This window comes from Schistocerca gregaria, chromosome 1 (assembly GCF_023897955.1).
Source record: "Schistocerca gregaria isolate iqSchGreg1 chromosome 1, iqSchGreg1.2, whole genome shotgun sequence".
NCBI lineage: Eukaryota > Metazoa > Arthropoda > Insecta > Orthoptera > Acrididae > Schistocerca > Schistocerca gregaria.
This window is the reverse complement of record NC_064920.1, coordinates 874,086,570-874,107,702: the sequence shown is the minus strand read 5'-3', so window position 1 is coordinate 874,107,702 and position 21,133 is coordinate 874,086,570.

Here is a 21,133-nt window from a genome sequence, read left to right as displayed (position 1 = left end):
CCAACATCTCCTACGACGCCTTGATCCTTTGCAGCGAGTCGAATATCTGAACACTTATGTGGTTTCTCGAATGGTGCATATTTCGCAGATCCTGCCCCTACCACTCACGCTCGGGCATCGACTTCAATCAGCACTAGGCTATTTTGTGATGATTGGGTCGCCCCTCAAGGTGCGATACGCAACGCTCACGCTCCCTACCGACAAGGGGGGACTCGGACTTACGAATGTTCGCTGCCGAGCGACGGCTCTCCTTCTAGCCACGACGTACAAGCAATGGCGTAGCGGGCGTGATTCCCTTACATCCCGCTTACATCCCGCCTACTGGATCTCCTAGTCCCAGCGTCCCTCACACCTCCGGTGGCGGTGGGCAACATTACGCCACATTTTGCGCATGTATCAACATTTATCGTGGAACTTAGTAATATCAGAGACGAGCTTCCGCGCACGAGACCACCATGCGCGAAGGATTTTTATGTTTGGCTGCTACGACGGATAAGTCGCAATGTCATTGAACTGAAACACCCCACGTTGCATTGGCCGAAGATTTGGAGACATGTGCACCAAAAATTCTTTCCTACCTTCGTTCGGGCACTGTGGTTCTCTGTCACCTGTGGCAAGTTCAACACCAACCAACGACTCCATGCAATTGGACTAGTGGACACTCCACTGTGCCCGAAATGTCGCCAAGTGGATGACGACCATCACCGCTTAACTTGTATCGCGGTGGAGGACGTATGGCTCCTGGGACGACAGATGGTGGCTTGCTACCTCCGTGTGACCCCGCAACATATTACACCTGCTTCCTTCTTACATCCGGAGATTGACTACTTTCCGGCGACTAAGTCACAGTCGATTATCTGGGTCAAAGGTTGGACGATCGCGTACCTCTATGGGGATGCTCCCAAGTCGCGACTCGACTTTTGGTATTTCTTACAGCAAGCCCACTATGAGGTTCATAGATGGTCACACTATCGGAAAACCTTTGCCAACTATCTTCAGGCAGTCTTCCTCGACCCCCCACGCAGTTGGGATGTGCCGGGTGCAGTCGGTGTGCACATTTGACAGCTGATAATGAACCTCACGCTTCTCTCAACGCTCCATATGTAATGCACATACTATACCATGAAATGATCTACATGATCCACATGTTCCTTTTAACAGGGTGGTTCTGGAAAATAAATAAATATAATAAATAAAAACAACATCCCTGTAAAAAAAAAAAAGCGGTCTGGGGCGCTGCAGTCATGGACTGTGCGGCTGGTACCGGTGGAGGTTCGAGTCCTCCCTCGGGCATGGGTGTGTGTGTTTGTCCTTAGGATAATTTAGGTTAAATAGTGTGTAAGCTTAGCAACTAATGACCTTAGCAGAGCAGTTAAGTCTTATAAGATTTCACATACATCTGAACATTTTTATTTATTCATTTATTTATTTATTTTTGTTCAGTGTATATGTTATCTTTCCTGCATCAGTCCGACAACCGAGGTTTTAAATTTGCATGTACGTCGCCTGTCCGTTGCAGTTTGCCTTGAAAATGGCGGGGTGTTCTGCCGCCGAAATATGGGCGGTCGCTGAAAGTTCAAAAATGGTTCAAATGGCTCTGAGCACTATGGGACTTAACATCTGTGGTCATCAGTCCCCTAGAAGTTAGAACTACTGAAACCTAACTAACCTAAGGACATCACACACATCCATGCCCGAGGCAGGATTCGAACCTGCGATCGTAGCGGTCACGCGGCTCCAGACTGTAGCGCCTAGTACCGCTCGGCCACCCCTACCGGCTCGTTGAAAGTGTTACTGGCTGAATTCCCGAAAGTTATTTGAAAGTTGGATACGTCAAGAGAAACTCAGGTCTCACACTGTGTGATAAGAATCTGCTCTTTGTCAAAATCGCTTATCTCAAAGGATTGCAGCACATATCTTCGCTAGGATGATCCGCGGTCCGTGTCTGCTCCGTCTAGATACTTTCATTGCCGCGTCACGCGCTAGCGCGACGTCACCTGGGGGCATCCAACGTCGCGGTGGGCAGTGGGCATAATGTTTAGGCTGATTAGTATGAAGTCTCCAGTGGTATGTCACATAGAAAATAAGCACAAAATGTTCTGACTTACGCACTATATTTGAGGGAACAGCGAATTTGTACCAACTGCAACCGTAAATTTTGCGAGAATTTAGTAATCTAGGGTTGAAGCAGAAGTTGTGACAAGTAATCGAGGAAAAATGCCACGAGAAAGAAAGATCAACCTTAAGTGCCCTCGAGCAATAGACAATACGGCAATGTTTATTCACGTCAACAACAACTGCAGAGTTGCATAGCATTGTGCATAACCATTACACTATTCCAAATACTTTCGAATATGTACACATATATTCACATGTTTCGGCCGGAACAGACTTTACTCGGCACGGCAACACGTCAAAGAGGTATTAACGTATTCCTATCCGCCAGAATATTGAATAGCCCTTCGAATCGGCGCCGGCCGTAGCCTACCGGTTATTTGCTCGGGTCCCGCTATTACGAGCTGCCAGATACAAGTAAAAAGTGTTGGGCGGGAAGGAGCAAAAACTCTGAGCGCAAACTGGTAAGCGGCGGCGGCTGTGCAAATACCGGCGTTCACATGCGAATGAGTTTAGCTGAGCGCCAGTGCCGCTCTATGCATGTTTATTCATGGTGAGTGTGCACACGTCCGCCGTGCGGGCCCGCGCCGGGGCGCGCCAAAGCGCTCCACTACCCATTAACGACCAAAAGTATAGCCCGCCACGTCGCCTCGAGCTAAACGGCGATATTGCGCTCGGCGCGTGGAAACGTATCTGCTGCTACAAGGTGCAAACATTTGACCGAGCGCCGTCTACGGCGTTGCGTTTGCGGCGCGTGTACATACAAACGACGCGTAGAGGCCGTCGCGTCTTTTGCGGCGTATCTCATCATCATAAGCATCATTGGCCCAAAGCTCATTCCGAATATTCGTTATTATTTACTCTGATGTGTGCACGCGGCTCACACTTCGCACGCCTTTGAACCCCACACCTAGTCGTTATCAGCGTGTACCGATTAACAGACTCCATATTCCTCTAGCTTGTATCCCTAAAGAGTCGTTTAGTTTCACTCGTGAAACAAGTTGCGCTGTATCCAAAAAGGACAAGCCTTTTCCTGCGAAAAAAATTAAATACGAGGGTCATTTCAAAAGTTCTTCACACTGTAAGATAGAGCTGAAGAAAATAATTTGTTTTACAAAACACCTTCACTGACCTGCAGTGTAATTTCCATTCATACTTGTGACTGTTTCCCAACTTTTTGGCACCTTCACTGTTCTGCTGACTGATTACACGCATCACTTCAATGAAAGTTTCAACAACTGTATCGAAACGATTTCCACGAAGCTGTTCCTCCAATTTTGGAAATAAGTCAAAGTCTCGTGTACTCATATCAGTACTGTATGGTGAACTGGGCACTATCTCTCACCCACATTTGTGGAGCGTTTCCCTCACTTTTAAGGCAATATGTGGTCTTTCATTATCGTTCAAAATGAGGACACCAGCTGCAAGCATGTCAGACCTTCTTTGACGAAGTTTTCGAGCGCAGTACATTTTGCAGAAACAGCTTCTAGTACGCGACTTGTTACAGACGCCCCCAGGGCACTCTGTTTGTTACAGTTTCTCCAGTCATACCATACGCAAAGATTATTGTCAGTTTTACTTTTCACTGTTGGGCTTGGAAAATCTGAAATTTTCCAGTGTGACGACTGACACTCCAGTTATGGCTCAAAATCTCGTATCCAGGTTTCATCAAGTGCAACAATCCTTTTCAGAAACTGATTAACTTCATGCAGAGGCATGCCGTTGATTGTAGAATTTATTAATTTCACAGCTGCAATTTCGGCCTTTGGACCATTTTCAAGTGTCTTTGCAAAAGTGTTTCAGCACATGTCCTCTTACATGTATACATGTCACCGTCAAAAATAGGCCTTTTCACTCTAGAAATATGGTAACATCAGACGAGTGCAAATCTCTGTACACGTGCTCAAGTAAAATCTCTTGCAACACCACTTTAAAATGGTCGAAAGGCCAAAATTGTAATTGTGAAGTAAATAATTTCTACAGTCGTCGGCGAATATGGTGTCCCTTAAAAGAGTTTCAGAAACTCCTCTCCTACTGTTCGATAACGTTGCAGCGATTCTGCGATTCTTCTGCGACTTGCTTTCTACTTTTCACCCAGATCATGCGGAACCCATGTGGCTGCAAATTTTCTCATCTTTAACTTTTCAGTTATGATTCTGTAAACTACAGTTATAGACATTTTGGCCTCGTACGCAATTTCCTCACATATTTTTCGTCAATCCTGTCTCCAAAAGTCACCTGAGAGGTGTGGTCTGTTGCAGATGGTGGTCTTCCACTTCTTAGTTTATCCTCAGTGCGTATACGACCTTCATGGAAGGTGCTACATCCACTACACTATTCCCATACATTTATCTTAAAGCGTTGTAATTTTCCTTTGGGTTCTTTCCACATAGGGATTAGATTTTGATGTAGGAACGCTGGTCACTAAGTATAATCCGACCTGACTCGGTTGCAGCTTTCATTTCAAAACTGAATTTCTGACGTATTGTTTACATTCTGCTGTGTTTCCAAGCGTTCTGCATTTACTGAGTTTTTTGTTGAGTTTGAATCTGGACTCAACAAAAATCTCTTCAAAATTCTAATACAAAGTTACACATTCAATAATAATAGTACACTTAAAATCACAGCAGAATGTACACAATATGTCAAAAGTAAAAACGTTCTTGATGAAGTCACTACAAGTTAGTCATTTCACGTACATGACCTTTATTCCTCAGTAGCAATAGATAGAATACTGCAGATAATTAATGGCAACCTACATAACTACAAATAAATCCCTTCATGCCACACTGTCACATTATTGAACTAATGAATCTGTTAGAATTTACACTTTCACACAGTTAGTTCAAATTAAATAATAAACTCTACAAAAGATTAGATTGCCTAACAATGGGATCAGACTTTTCTGGATTGTTAACTGATATATTTATAATGAACTGAGAAGTTAAAATTCAGAATTGCAACCACCACACTCTCAAAAATATTATCTACAACTGAAGATACGTAGATGATATCATCATTTTAGTCAATGTAAACATGAAATGTAGTTGTGCGTTACCACAATGCCCTCTCAGACTGTCTATCACAATTTCCATTCCATCATTTCCCTTCTCATTCCCCTTCCTACATTTCATGTCCGTACGTGCCATGTCATCATGAGTGGTGTCTGTTCGGTCGTTATTCAACAGGAGAGACATCACTCAGATATGGTCATTTTTATCAGCGGCACAAAACATAATATCAGTGAGTTAATCCAACTCTTCAACCTCTCCCAGATGAGCAGACAGGACAGCATAAACTTTCTGGATCTGACAGTTAGAATAATGAATAATAGACACCAATTTGAAATTTATTGTAAAGCTACGACAACCTACACTATAACCCATAAGTCCTCTTGTTACCCCACAGTGCACAAGATGGAAGCATTCTGCTATAAGGTCAACAGAGAAACCAATTATCATCCTGTGAAGATAAATGTAAATAAGAAACTGAAATAATAAAATAAACAGCCACTGCACACAGCTATAACAGCCCCCTAATAGACAATGTGAAACCCTCAATAATGGCAAAAAATCACTGAAAAAAGTACAAAATAAGATCTTCCATACATTCCCATTGGTCGGTAGTATTTCATATCAGACAGCCAATGTGTTCAAACGAAAAGGAATAAACATATTTTTTTACCAAGAGTAAGTGGAAGTTGCCTGATATCAACAATACAAGAACCCACTGCATCATACTGGTGCATTCAAAACTGAATGTTGGGACTGTGGCCATTTCTATAGGCCAGATAAGTAGATAGTTTGAGATGAGATTCAAGGAGCACACAGTAGCACTAACAAGCAAATCTATACCATACATCAGAAAACCGCCACTTACCAACATGAAACAAAGGGCCATGCTAACAACATAAGTACCAATCAGCATTCAACATATTAACCTAAAGGTAAAAGAAATAGACATCCTTGAGACACTTCAAATATACAAACAACAAACAAAACAAAATGACAACATTTACAACAGTATTATTCCTGTTTTCAACAGCAGCTTACAATCTTAAATTTGCAGCGCGTACACAAAAACGCACACACACGCACACACACACATACACACATCCTCCACTTCAAATTTACTAGGAATTATTTTAGTTATTGACACGTTGCTTTGAGCTATTTTAAATGAAAAACGGACTTACCTAACTTACAAAACTCAATAGATCCACCCAAGAACTAATAGCTTTGCCAGATACCAGCCGGACACAATATCTGTTTCTTTATAATATACGATCCAGTCACATTAATGTACCAACAGCTATGTTCGAAGTCAACGTGAAATAACAACTCACATAAGACAGGTGGCAACACTAGGAATGGAGGGTATACAGGTATAATGTGTGATGAGACGATGCAGAAAGCAATAAAGTCTTTGTCGTAATGTGAAAACGGAACGATTTATCTAATGTCCAATATACCATTATCGTTGGCTTTCAGGCGGAGGGTGGAAGCATTTCCGAAACGGCTAAGTTTTTATATTGTCCGTGTGCCACCGTGATTAAAGTATACCATGCAAGGAAAAATGACAAGGCGACTGTGATTCATTGGGAGAGTCCTTAGAAAATGTAGTCCATCAACAAAGGAGGTGGCTTACAAAACATTCGTTCGGCCTATACTTGAATATTGCTCATCAGTGTGAGACCCGTACCAGGTCAGGTTGACAGAGGAGATAGAGGAGATCCAAAGAAGAGCGGCGCGTTTCGTCACAGGGCTATTTGGTAAGCGTGATAGCGTTACGGAGATGTTTAGCAAACTCAAGTGGCAGACTCTTCAAGAGAGGCACTCTGCATCGTGGTGTAGCTTGCTGTCCAGGGAGTGTTTCTGGGTTTCTGGATGAGGTATCGAATATATTGCTTCCCCCTACTTATACGTATCGAGGAGATTACGAATATAAAATTAGAGAGATTCGTGAGCGCAAGGTGGCTTTCCGGCAGTCGTTCTTCCCTCGAACCATACGCGACTGGAACAGGCAAGGGAGGTAATGACAGTGGCACGTAAAGTGCCCTCTGGCACACACCGTTGGATGGCTTGCGGAGTATAAATGTAGATGTAGATGCGCCACGGACCATAGATGACAGCTGCAGAGATGTGTATGGGCGAATAGACGTGAAACAGTTGAATAACGGACCACCCAGATTAATCAAGTGGTTACCAACAGTGTCTCCTCAATTGCCATTCACCGAACGTTTCTGTACATGGGTCCGTGCAGCAGGCGCCTGGCACATGCACCCATGCTGGCTGCCTTTCAGCGGCGACGAACGCTTGAATTTGCATGCGAGTAGCGCAACTGGATGTCCACGGACTAACGACAGAAGGCCTTTTCAGATGAATCACGTTTTATGCACCGTCGGACAAGTGGCAGTTGGCATGTACAGCGCGAAATGTCGAAAAGCAACAACCGTCGAAAGGGAGTTTTTGGTCTAGGGAATGATTTCGTGACATTCCCTGCGTCATCTCATCATTCTGGAAGACACAGTCTATCATCACAAGTAGGCATCTATCCTTGGAGACCATGTCCACCCTTACAAGCATTTTTCTTCTCTTCTACACGATGTCGCCTACCATCACGACAAATCAACATTTCGAAAATCTCGCAGTGTACATGAGTGTTTCAGATAGCACCAGGATGAGTTTACCGTACTACCCTGGCCACTCACAAAACTCCCCAGATTTGAAACCAATCGAGGATCTGTGGAACATAGCGATCGGGCTGTTCGCACCATGAGTCCTTAATCGAGTAACCCAGCGCAGCTGGCCTTTGCACTGGAGTCGGTACCTTCCAGAAACTCATTGACTCTCTTCCTGTACAAGACCGCAGGAAACGGCTATTGTTCTTTAATCTTTTGACTATCAGTTTTAATTCAAAAACATTAATGTGTCGCTTTGATTAGTATCCCAGTCAGAAATGACAACATGAAAGAATATTTCCCGTCGTTTCGTTTTCTATTAGGTTGGGTTGGGGGCACAGGGTATACAGGATTATTCATAAGTACCTCCAAAGTTTCAGAAGACGACTGCGCAAAACCTACAAGACGTACTGTAAGCAGACATACATCAGTGGACAGAGCGTCTCTCCAAGTTATTTATTCACACTGCAGGTGCTCAAAATGGGCTTCGTTCGTGATGTGGCAAGCGCCAATTCGCGGTTGTAATGCATGTGCTTCACAGCGTGGACGGCAAGCTGTCCACGTGAGCTGGATAAGTTCCGATAGTCGGGTGAAGTGAGGAGGATCGTGTTCAATTTCGATTGTCCCCAGACACACCACGCCTTTTAGCGGCAGAGATCTATAGCACGGATATACGCTTAATGGTCAGAGAACGCAAACGCCAGACTTAGGCAGCCTGCATCCCACCGAAAGTATCGCGGGAGATATAAACACGATCGGGGAGACTCGAAGAAAGGGTAATGAAATGCGTAAACCCCGGACGATAAAAATTTTCTCAAGAGGTTGAAATGCCGGACAATTGCAGCTAGCGCTGCACACAGAGAGTGATGCGGTAGTTGGTCTTTGAGTGCCTGGTGGAGTTGAAGTCGACTCCCATGATGAAGTCATCCTGCCGACCCAGGAAGACAGGCGCGACAGACTTGGAAAAGAGAGTAGAGTGTTCGCAGCGTCGACCCAAACCAGACGTCGCATAGACGTTGATGACCGTGACGCCTCCTGAGGTGAGACATACGTCTAGCATCCTCGAGATAGGCAGCTGCATCAGCGAGGATACCATCAGTAGGTAGGCGTGGGATACGTGTGCCGTAAAACCACGAGGAGCACAAAAGGTTACAACATGTATCTCCTGAAAGACGGCAATGTCAACGTTCGCAACAAACAGCATTTCATAGAGTAATACCAGTTTATGGCGTGCGCGAATGTGATTGACACTGACCGTGGCTATGCGATAAGCTTGAAAGGATGCTGTGGGCGATGTTAATACGGAGGAAGCACGAGGAGCTACCCGATAGGGAACCGCGGAAGGGCACATCACTGTGATTGGAAGGAAGCCAACCTCATCGATGGCGTTCCATCGGTTCCATCGCCCTATACACCTCCAATACATCCACCTCGAGCATCGACATCGACCACCCAGGACACAGACATCTCACCTATTCGGATGAGTGGTGCGCCCACACGTAACGTCAGACACAAAATGGGAGCGGGGGTCGAAAGATTAAGTTAGTGCTACTAGCCTACTACACTAAAGAACCTTTTGAATACTTTGGAGTGCATTTCAAACCAATTATATTCCTCCGTCACATATGTTCACATAAACACAAAGAAGGAAAACGGACTACATTAAAGGAAAAACACGTACACTCTCCCTTTCCAGAGGCAATATGAGCGATGTTGCAACGAAGGAAAATTGACACAAACTAGTCTCTGACAACAAGTTAAAGCACAAGGGGCACTCAACTTTTGTGAAAGCGTTCCATATTGATCCCCTTCAATCCACTTTTCTTATCGGTACTAAGTGGCATTCATTCTCGCAGAGGGCAGTGGTATCATCAGTGTTTTGCCACCTCAGGGCAGACATAGCTTCTAGCATAAAACTTATTTCCTGTTAGTCCTGCTTTATATGACACGGATACAAGGTGAGCTACAACAGTTGTAAACTGAACTCTTTCCTGACTACTAGTGTATAAGGTGAGCTTAGGAAAACTATATATAGTATGTGTATAAACTATCGTTAAACCAATAACTTTTAATGTAAACAAGTAAGCAATTGAAATGCTTATGATTAAGAAAATGTTCCGGGCTCTTATGCCACTGCCGAATGGATTTTACATTTCAATCCTGTAAGGTGTCAGGCAAATCCAACACCTTCCATGAAAACCCTGACATGATAAGCAAATCCAGTAGTATGTCACATAGCTCGGAATAAATCGTGACATTAAATTAACCAACGTAATACAAGTAACGAGTGAGCAAATGGAATACCACAGACTAACACAAGAATGCCTAAATGCATATCGTACCTTTCCACCGTGAGGCAGACGCAGTTCCGAGGGGAGAAACGAGGACAGAAGCCGAGAGCAGAACCGTGTTAAGCTAGAAGGCCCTACGATAACGGACGGAGTGGACACCCACGCCCCCTGCCTACCTGTACGACTAGACAACCCTCACGTTTTAGCGTGAGGCTTTTTCGCGTCTCAGGTACGTCAAGGACAACCCACAGCCCACGTTAAAAGCTAGAGCCCTCCAGAAAAGCAGTATAGATCTTACGATAACACAAAAAGGGCCACTACCGCCCGCAAGTTTTAGCGTGAGACTTTTTCGCGTGTCTGTTACATTAGGACAATCCTCCAGCCCATGTTAAAAGATAGAGCCCTCCAGAAGAACAGTATAGATCTCACGATAATGCTAAAAGGACCACACCAGCTGCAGGTTTTAGTGTGAGACTTTTCAGCGTCTCTGTTACGTTGCTAACTTTAAAAACATTGCCCCACCACGAAAAGTATAACGTTTCTCATTGGATAGACAGAATTTTTGTAGGCGGAGCTTAAGGGTAACATTGAGACCCTGATCGATGAGATGAAAACATAGCCAGATAGTTTTTTAAACTAACTTCGGTAAATTGTAGTAAGGAGAAGTTAAGAAAGAGTTGGTTCCGAGACGGCGAGCTGGATGGCTGGTGCGCAGGCCGCTGTCGCCCTGACGCTGCCTAAACACCTACAAGGTAATGAACGCACGCGATGCCGCAATTTTGAGCGCATAAGGCTTCACTCAGAACTGCAGAAGACACCCCCTTTTTGCGTAATAGTAGTGTCGATAGTTAATTAAAACTCATGGTGTTCACATTTGCCACTTGAAGAAAAGATCTGAAACGCGATGATTTTTCTTTGATATAGTTATTGAGAAGCCACATCAGCCATTGTAATTTACGACAAGTTAGATAAGTAATTAAAGATAATTGAAGGTGACTGTAGACCACTTTGATAGTTTTCTCTTTTGTGAAACTTAAATTAAACCTAGATTATAGATGTGATATGGCATAGGTCATCCTTCGATCGATTGTAGAACTTGGAAACCCATTCAGGGAATATTCGTTCACATTTTTGTTGAACGCAGTTGGTTTTTACCTTCCTGTATTAAAACATTTCCTTTTATCAATAGTGCAATTTATAAACGATGTTTTGTGAGTAGAATAAAACTTCCAACGGTAAATTTAACTGCTTTTTCGACGTTATTTTACCAGCTAACTAAAAACAGGAAAGCCTTGAACCCTTTCCACTAAATTTAGTTAGTATTAAGATTCTTTTACAGGGAGTACAGTGGAGCTGACGCTGAGATCATTTAGTATTTGGTTATATCATCGCTAGTCTCACTGAACTCTTCTGAATTCTACATGTCATGTGTGGTCTGGCGTCTCCTTACCAGCAACAGGTCCCAGGTTCAAACTAGTTAATTCCCTAAAAAACACGCTCAGAGCGTCGTTGCGCGAAAGTGGTAGGGAGACACGGTATAGTACAATCAGACACCACCATGAATGTTTAGAATCCGACGTTTCGTCCCCATCTTCAGAGGAAATTTTCAAAGGGGAATGGTAGCTTCGCTGAGTGTCAAATTTTCACCCCAGCTCCCTAATAACTGCAGCAAATTCCGTTTGCGCGTGCTGCTACGCAGTGGTGTGACGTCACATGTTTTTAATACCCGAGGGCAGTTGGCCTTTGTCGATTGCCATTGTCCGCTGTTGTTATCACCGCAAGCCGGAAGACTGGTACACATCTTCTTCGGCACAGCGGGACCCAAATGTCATTCAGTTTCACGCCATTTTCCTTCGTAATTAAATTTGTGTGGTTTTTTTACTATCTCTATGGCCTATCTGTATAGCCTTTCATGGTATCCGCTTGTGGCTGCCAGTATGTGAGTCGTATCAAAATGGAATATGGCGGTCTCCTGGCTACAAAGCAAGTTACGCAACAGCTGATCTGTCAATCTCCCCTCTTCTGCAATTCCACTTGTGCTCTTCACGTCGACTTTTGAACGTCCTATTGGTAATACCCATGTGCACCTCCCCACAACTACATGCAATCCTGTAAATTCTTGCCGGCCGTTGTGGCCGAACGGTTCTAGGTGCTTCAGTCTGGAAGCGTGCGACCACTACGGTTGCATGTTTGAATCCTGCCTCGGACACTCGGACATGGATGTGTGTGATGTCCTTATAAGTTCTCAGAGCCATTTATTTTTAATTCCTGCCTTTTCCAGAAGCTGGCGAGCATCCTTGGTCGATTTAAGGTGATCTTGTATCTTCTGTGTGGGTTTGTAGATTGCCACCTATTAGATTGCCAAGATCTTGGGAAATTTATTATGAATGTGTGTTGACCAATCGGATTCGTGTACCAAAAACTCGTCACATTTTATGAGTAAATTAAACGGCATAGCGGTACTGCCGGAGGACATATTATTTAGCTTCGATGTGGTTTCGGTAATCACTATGGTTCCACACAATAAAGTGTTACAACACCTGAATCGGTTGTTTAAATGTATTTCAAATGGAACGACGACTTCTATGAAAAGACAGATGGTGTCTCTTTGGGAAGCCTCCTAAGCCTGCTCATAGCAAACGTCTTTATTGAAAAATTCAAGGAATAGGCATTGGAAACTGCACACAAGAAACCGAATACCTGTTTCCGGTACGTGGATTATACGCTTGTTTTGTGGCGGCATGGCAGAGAGGAACTGGATCGTTTCCACAAACATCTCAACAGGATTAATCCGAAGATTGAGTTTACTATGGAGGAGGAGGCAGCCGGAAGATTAAATCTTCTTGGTGTGCTAGGCTTCTTTTTTTTTTTTTTTTTTTTTGGCTGCACGGTTTACCAAAAAGCCACCCACATACACTGTTGCCTACACCGGGATGCGAAACACCGCCCACCGCAAAAGCGAGTCATCGTAAAAACATTGACGGATAGATTAAGCAAAATCTGCGAACCATAGCTGCTTGACGAAGAATTATAACTTCTCACCAATGCATTGCCAAGAATGGTTATTCCATTGCTGAGGTGAAAAGAGCGTTAAGACCACAGATCATAGCGATGCTCAGGGGCCGGTGAAATCGAAAGTTTTCTTGCCATTCATTAAGGACGTTACTGTTCACATAGGAAAAGTCTTGAAAGCGGAACGTCACAGTTATCTACAAAACCACACGGAAGAAACAACGTCACCTAAAATAGACAAAGGATGCTCGCCTTTCAGGTAAAAGGAGGAATTCATAGAATTCCGGGTAGATCTGTGGACGTGTACGAGGGTACTACCAAAACAACGGTCAAAAAACGAAGAGCAGACCACAAGAGCCATTTCAGAAGAGGAGAGATAGACACATCAGCTGTTGCGGAACATGCTTTGCAGCCAGGAGACCACTACATTCATTTTGACCGGACTCAAGTACTGGCAGCCACAAAAGGGATACCACGAAAGGCTGTACAGAGAGGCTATAGCGATTGTAAAACAGCCAAGGAACTTCAGTAAGAAGGACGAGGGCGTAAAACTGAATATACTTGGACCCCGGTCTGCTCAAAAAGATGTGTGCCACTCTTCCGGCTTGCGGTTATAGCAACAGCGGACAACGGCAATCGACAACGGCCAACTGCACTCGGGTATTCAAAATATATGACGTCACGGCAATGCGCGGTAGCATGAGTAAACGGAACTTGCAACAGGCAGTAGCCAGCCTGGATGTGAATCGGACACTCAACGAAGCTACGATTCCCCTTGAAAGTGTCCTTCGCAAATGGAGACGAAACGTTGGTTTGAAATTTGAAATCTCTTAGACCACGGCATGATAACTGTGACATTTCCGGCTGTGGAAGTTAACATTTTACAACCTGAAATACTTCGTACAACGGTGGAGCTTGGTGCGAAAGCCGTACTTGGTGGCGTTTAAATCGAAATAGCAGATTATGACTGTCTTCTTTCTCAATTTTAGCACATTTCTCTAATAATGTTGTCAAAAGTTTCAATATCAGAATTAAGAAGCGTCGTATTGCTGTGATGGTGTTTTCGAGAGCTTCCGAATGCCATTAAGAAAAGTACGTCATTCCATTTAACAACAAAAAAAAAATGGTTTGCTTCAGTATTTCAGATCATACAAGAGTTACAAATTTTACACACCCAACAAAATTACTTGCCCTTTGCATACTATCATTTGCCAAAAAATCGTTCCTACGTCTTGAACCGTTCACGATGTAGAAGAAGTTTACGTGATTCGTCCTGTTTTCGGGTGCTTACCTCCGAATTCTTTGATTTATTTGCAGTTCTTGATGCTTATCGTTCAGCTGCAAAACATGCTACTTCAGTCCTTTTCTGCCCTTGAAATTTAAACGTACCCCAGTATTCCTATAGTTTTCATCTGTGAACATCTTTTCCTTCTAACAGCCAGGACTCCACTTTTTTACCTGCTTTTGTCATGGGAACGCTGTTGTCTATCAGTTTCCTTTCTTAGAGGATCATATTTAAAGACATCATCGTTTCGTATCCCACTTTACTTCTGTGAACCAAACACATATTGCGGATGCAGAAGCACGCTCAGTGAAACAGCCTTCCTCTCCTCATTTCTCTCAGGTAGCGACAACGTACTATCATTTCCTCTGAATCGTGGTTTCTATTTCCTTCATAGATGACTATATCTCATAGCTCTTTCCTCTTCATTACTCGTAATTGTCGTTTGCTAGATATAACATCGCTCTCAGAACCTTCTTTTGCTTCACCACACGCGTTTCTATCAGGCCTATTGTACTCTTTATTAGCGATTATGCACTATACAGAGCTTCTGACCAAATGTGTAGAGCATAAACTTGGCATTGATGGTCATTATCATTTATTATAAATACTAGCTGACATCCCGGCATTTCCTGGGTATTCATTTTGCAGATTTTCTGTTCAAAACGAAAAAAAAAATCATTTCCACATATTCATGAAAACATCTTTAAAATTGTGAAACAGTCTTACAAAGATCGTGGATAGTTTCTCTACGATGGGAACACCTGCTTCGCTTCGCAGCTGAAAGCTTGTAACTCTCCTCTTCTGAAATTGCTCTTGTGGTCTTCTCTTCGTTTTTTGACCGTTGTTTTGGTAGTACCCACGTACACGTCCACAGATCTACACGGAATTCTATAAATTCCTCCTTTTACCTGAAAGGCGAGCTTCCTTTGTCTATTTTAGGTGACCTTGTATCTTGTTTTGTAGATAACTGCGACGTTCCGCTTTCAAGACTTTTCCTATGCGAACAGTAACGTCCTTAATGAATGGCAAGAAAACTTTCGATTTCACCGGCCCCTGAGCATCGCTATGATCTGTGGTCTTATCATTATGAGACAGTTTTTCCACACATCTTGGAGTTTATGACGTCATATCGTATAATTTATGATTCTGAAGGTTCATCCAACAGCATATTTGTATATGGTGTGCAAGAGGTGTTGCAAATAGAGTTAGTAGCAAAGAAGTAATAAATTTAAACGTCATGTGAGATAGGGTAGCGTTTCACGAATCGCATTATTTATGACGTCATGTTTCCTGAACTATGATCGGTAGGTGGCTGTTACCCCCACCGCGATTGTTGCGTCACAGTGAGGGATATGTATACCAAGTTTGCTTGAAATCGGTCATGTGGTTTAGGAGGAGATGAACATAAATACACACATATATCCATTTTCATGATACGTGTAGATTAGAGTGAATTGCATATCATTTCAGCTTTACTGAGTTCGATTAAAGTATCACTGTCTCAGGAATGGTAGACTCAATCCGAATTCAGTATTTTTCCATTAATCACTGTGGACTCGTTTCATAAATGCTTCTAACCAGTACAACAGATCGTTAAATATGCAGCTACGGTATCTGATGGTGTGCAGCAGCTGGGTGTCCAGTCTGTAAGGCTTATCATTAACAACATAAACCACTGTTCCCAATCATGGGGACGCTACGTATTACAACCACCACAAACTTTACAATTCTTTCATCACAGCACCTTGAAAATTACAAGCAATAAACATCAAATTGCTATGAGGTGCTTTAGGTGTCTCGATGTGTAACCATTAGGTTTTCATTTCAACTGTAGAGCGTCGGAGGGAGTGACGCCATCTACAAGGGCGATCAAATGTTGACATTTGAGGGCGTTGCTACAGTGTATATGCAGAGTATTGCGACCCCTATGTGGGTTTATAAGCAACGACATGTGGGCAAGGAACCGGTGTAGCACTCGTGTCTTTTCGGCGAGCATGCGTGCATGCGGAGACTTTGGTACCAAATACGTCCAGAAAGAAGTAAGGTCCTGCGGAAGAAAGAACACCGGTAGACATCACTGGAAGTATGAAGAATGTGTATGGGGCAGCATGTCGGTTGAAACCTTCCGTTGTGAATGGTGGGCTAAGTTCCGTACTGGCCATTTTCGACACAAGACACTTACCCATCTGAGATGCCAGCCTCATCCGTTATGGAACAGTGGGAGACACTTCAGCGCTCACTCTATTGTCCAGATCTCTCCGAACCGATTATCACGCCTGTGGCCCCTCAAAAAAGGCCCTGAAGGTCTACGATTCCTATCGGACGAGGATATGCCGCAGGCAGTTATAGAATTCTTCATGCATCATGACGCGGTGTTTTACCAAACGTCTGTCTTTAACCTGGTGCGTCGGTGGGATGATTGCCTCAACGCTCACAGTGATTTTTCGTGACTGACGTACCGATTCTGGACTATACTGCCTTCAAACAGAAACTTCTTGACCGCCTGGTATATATGGAAAGACCACGCAGACGCTTTCCATTCAGAAGCACATATATGTGTAGGTTGTTTGTGAGAATATTGCGTTATGTCTCTTGGAAGAAGGAGTAGCTCCTAACAGTACGTGTCGGAATTCGACAGAGGCTGGCTCGGCCTGTCCACATTGCAGTTTAACGTGCAGCGATAGTGCTGCTCATGTTGGTCAGTGTGACACGAGTGCCATGCAAAAATGGAATCAATGGATACAGGCGGCCCACGTCGTGTCCCAGCAGCCACATTCCACTGACGCTGGAGACAAAAGACATTTCTCACTTGGCCGTGCAAGAACGTATAATCATGTCACGTGGCTTGACATAGGATAACGGCATGTTTTCAGAAAGACAATTATGCAAACGGACAGCGCGATGAACTTTGAGGCACCATGGACTGTCAGCATGCCGACCAATGCTGTGGCTTCTCTCGATGCAGAGAGGCGTGTGGAGAAAGTGGCGCAGGCGACGACAGTAACAGGTAGAGGAGTGCATCCACGACGTCTTTTCACATGAGACTCACTTCTGCGTACAGCATGATGATGGACGTATCTGCGTGTGGATGCTCCAGAGGAGAACGAACTTCGACAGGTCGTATTTGTCATCGTCAAACGGACCCAGCATCTGGCATGATGATGTCGGATAACACTGAGCACACAGTACGATCGCCTCTGGTTCCCAAGCCAAAAGCATTACGATCCCTGGCTGTGCCCTGTTCTCAGGGTCTCTGACATTTCCTTTCAGCAGCGTAACGCAAGTACTTTGATCGCGCGCTCCTACGAGTACTTAGCCCTCTCTGTGATCGTTGAAAGTCGGCTGACTTCGTGCCATCCCGGAATGTTTACGGTCGCTGCCAACGTTAGCTACGTAGTAGTATTGTGCGCCGAACAGTAAGCAGCTATTGTGAATATAGTGCTTATCTTCGAGCGGTGTTGTGCGTAGTGATTGTTAATTACCTGGTCCCTTTTGCGACTCGCCATCAATTTTCGTGTCGCACCCATGACGCATCAACCTATTACAAATACATTCCTTCTATAAGCTGTAGGCTTCCTGCTCTGGGAAGAGGAGGCGGTGCTTGACTCAGCATCCAATGTACCAAGGGCCGATCTAAAGCTTCCGCTCCCAGCAGACTCTGCTTAGGGCCCAAGTGAAAGTGTGCGATCAGAATATGTTGTCTGTGCTGTCTTTTTTTGGTCGTCTCGCTGATGGATGCTGAGTAGGTTCTGTAACAGGAAGTCAAAAAAAAAAAAAAAATGAGATACCTGTAGCGTTTAGTGAATGTACTTTTACTTAATTTCCATAACAACAATTCTGATCACAGTTCCAATCAAGTCCATGAGATAAGCCGGTCCAACATCCACAATAGCAACATAGGCTAACTACAACACTTCGCTGGACAGCACAACTCAGCTAATTGTAACAGAGCCGTGAGGCTCGCGCTGGAGTAGCGTACAGAATGAACAATAACGCGCCCATGTCGGCGCTGTCCGCACAGGCAAAAGAAGGTGTGTCTAGAAGCCGGCGGCAGACTGGTGGCGTGATCAGATCGATAGCAATCGATACCACAGTCTTGATCGAAGTTGATAACGAGGGTGTTCGGCTATTGAGCTGAACGGCACTTTCTCCTGGTCTCCCAGGTACTGAAATTCGCTGGACATGGTTTTCCGAGAGCCTGGCAAGCCACAGCTCGCCTGACTCTATGATTGATTAAATCTGGCACAGAACTGAAGAAAGATGGTCTTACGTACCTTTATGCATTATCCAATCAGTACGCCTCGGTATTCCTCCGGATTAAAGTAACTGTTTCTGCCTGATGTGGCAGCTCTTCATACATGAAACGACATTCCTGTAGAGGATCTTCTAGCAATTTTCATTAAAAAGAAGAGGCCCCTCAGTCTGCTTTTTCTTTTTACATAACAACTGTAGAAAGCAGACTGCTTACGTCAGTCCACCAGAACCGAAGTCTACGAGAAAGACAGGCCGCGGCGCTTACGTCACGAAGGTAGTCCTGTGCTCGCTCGCTCGCTCAAATCAGCAGACAAACTACGTTTCTACACCTGTTAACTCGCATCTAGGCGTGTCCATACAAACGAAAACCGAATCTTCCACTGGAATCCGCTGTTATGGAATCTTACTCTTATTAGTCCTATAATGATGGGAAGTCCATGGACCTGCTTATAATTTGTTACGGCTGTGCTGCCATACAATGAAATAAAATCATGCTAAAAAGATTATCAGTTGCATAAGGCACACTTCCAGCATGTAATGAGTACCGTTAAGCAGAAGAGACTAAATGCTATAATCCGTTATACTATTTATATCGAGTATTGATCTTAAATTAAATTTTGCTGTAGTACTGCTAATCAGTAATACTTCATAACAGCAGATTCCAGTGGAAGATGCAATTCTCCTTGGTACTTACACGTCCAGCTGCGAGGTAACAGGTTTAGAAACGCATTTTGTCTGCTGAGCTGAGCGAACGAGCGAGTTCAGGACTACCTTCGTGACGTACGCGCCGCGGCCTGTCTTTCTCTTGGGCCTCGACCAGAACTGGTAGTAAAAGGATGATTCTGACTGGATTCGCTCTCATTCTTTAACGTCGTTTCGCTCATGATATTAGCTCAGCCTCGAGCCACGTACATTCTGCGGGCCTGCTTTCATGCACAGAATAGGACAGCAGACCTCAGAGTCCCCAAAGGCTAAAAGTATGTAGATATGATGTTAGGCCTTAAATCGGAATGACATCCCGTTCACCACGCTTGTGCACCGACTGGAGCAACTCCAGAGCGTGCACGCCGGTCTTTGGCCGCCACGTCCGAATGTTTATGCGGCAATATGAGTACCGGTCACCATTTCCCTTCCTTCGAAATTCCGTCTGCACCAGCCTCAGGGAAAGATAATTCCCTTACGCTTGTTGCTAGTCGATACTTTTTCCGATACTTAATTCATTAACTGTTAAGTATTCATCTTAATTCCGAAATAAACTATGGTATCGAAGTCGGAGGTAAACTACGAAGAACCAAAACTGAAATGGTCTTCCGTTGGTCGAGGCAGGATTCATGGAACGGACAAGCCCCAAGTTCAGCATTACTTATGGTTGACAGTACTTACATTTATTTCGTGAAAATATCTAAAATTTACCTTTGTAATGGAATGAAACGAAAAGCCTAATAACAATAACCAAAAATCACAGAGTTGCAGAAGGGCTCAAAAATTTGATTTGAAGTTTACCCCTTTAAAAAATTACAAAAAAATCAACATCAATAATCACAGAGCACCAGAAGTCCTAGAATTTACTTTATAATTCTCTCTTTAAACAAATGCAACAATATCAAAATCAATAATCACCAAGCGCCAGAAAGTTAGAAATTGCTTGGAAATTTTTGAGTATTACAAAAAGGTCAAGATCAATACAGAGACCTAGAAGGCTTAGAAATACCCCCTTTTAAAAAATTTAAAAAAACGCTTTAACAGACTTAGACCAAGATATTTTACATTTCTTCCAAAACAATTTAAGAGTATAAAAGCCCCGTTTAAAAACAACTAGGGCATGGTGGTGGCTACGAGGAATATAGCAAACGTAAAAACAGTGATCGCAAGCTGACCTGTAGGGGCTTAAACGTTTGGTAAATTGGTTGGTGAAATTTAGTATCTGTCTGATGACTTCATGCCTTCCTATTTACACAATTTTGAGACTTTATTCCGGGAGGGCAAGGCAGGCAAGGGCAAGTTTAACAAGGAACGGCAAACTAAGAAGATCCCCAGGACAGAGCGTCGCAGCAAGCGTAAGAAGTTAAATGACCGACAACCCGCAATCGCAATTCGACTCGGAATAGCGCTCCAAATGAGGTCATAGTACCAGCCTTCGCCCAGAACAGCGCCCGCTTCCTCTCCCGTCGTCAAGGCGGCCGGCTGTTGAGGCACAACAGTAACAGCCTGTTGCCGGGTCGGACACCCAGGAGCTGGGTTGCCATACAATATGACTAACTAGCCCAGCCTGCAAAAGTGACAACCTGATATTAGTGTTAGATCAATGTAGACAGTAACCACGTAAAGCACAAGAATAAATTACCACTTTAAACTTCTGCAGATTTGTTCCCGTTTTTTTTAAAAAAGTGACCAACACTTAAATAAGATTATAACAGTCTAGCTCAAGAAATAATCAGAGGTAACTGCAATAAAACTTTTATTTGTCTCCAAAACTCTGAGTATATGTAGAGATAT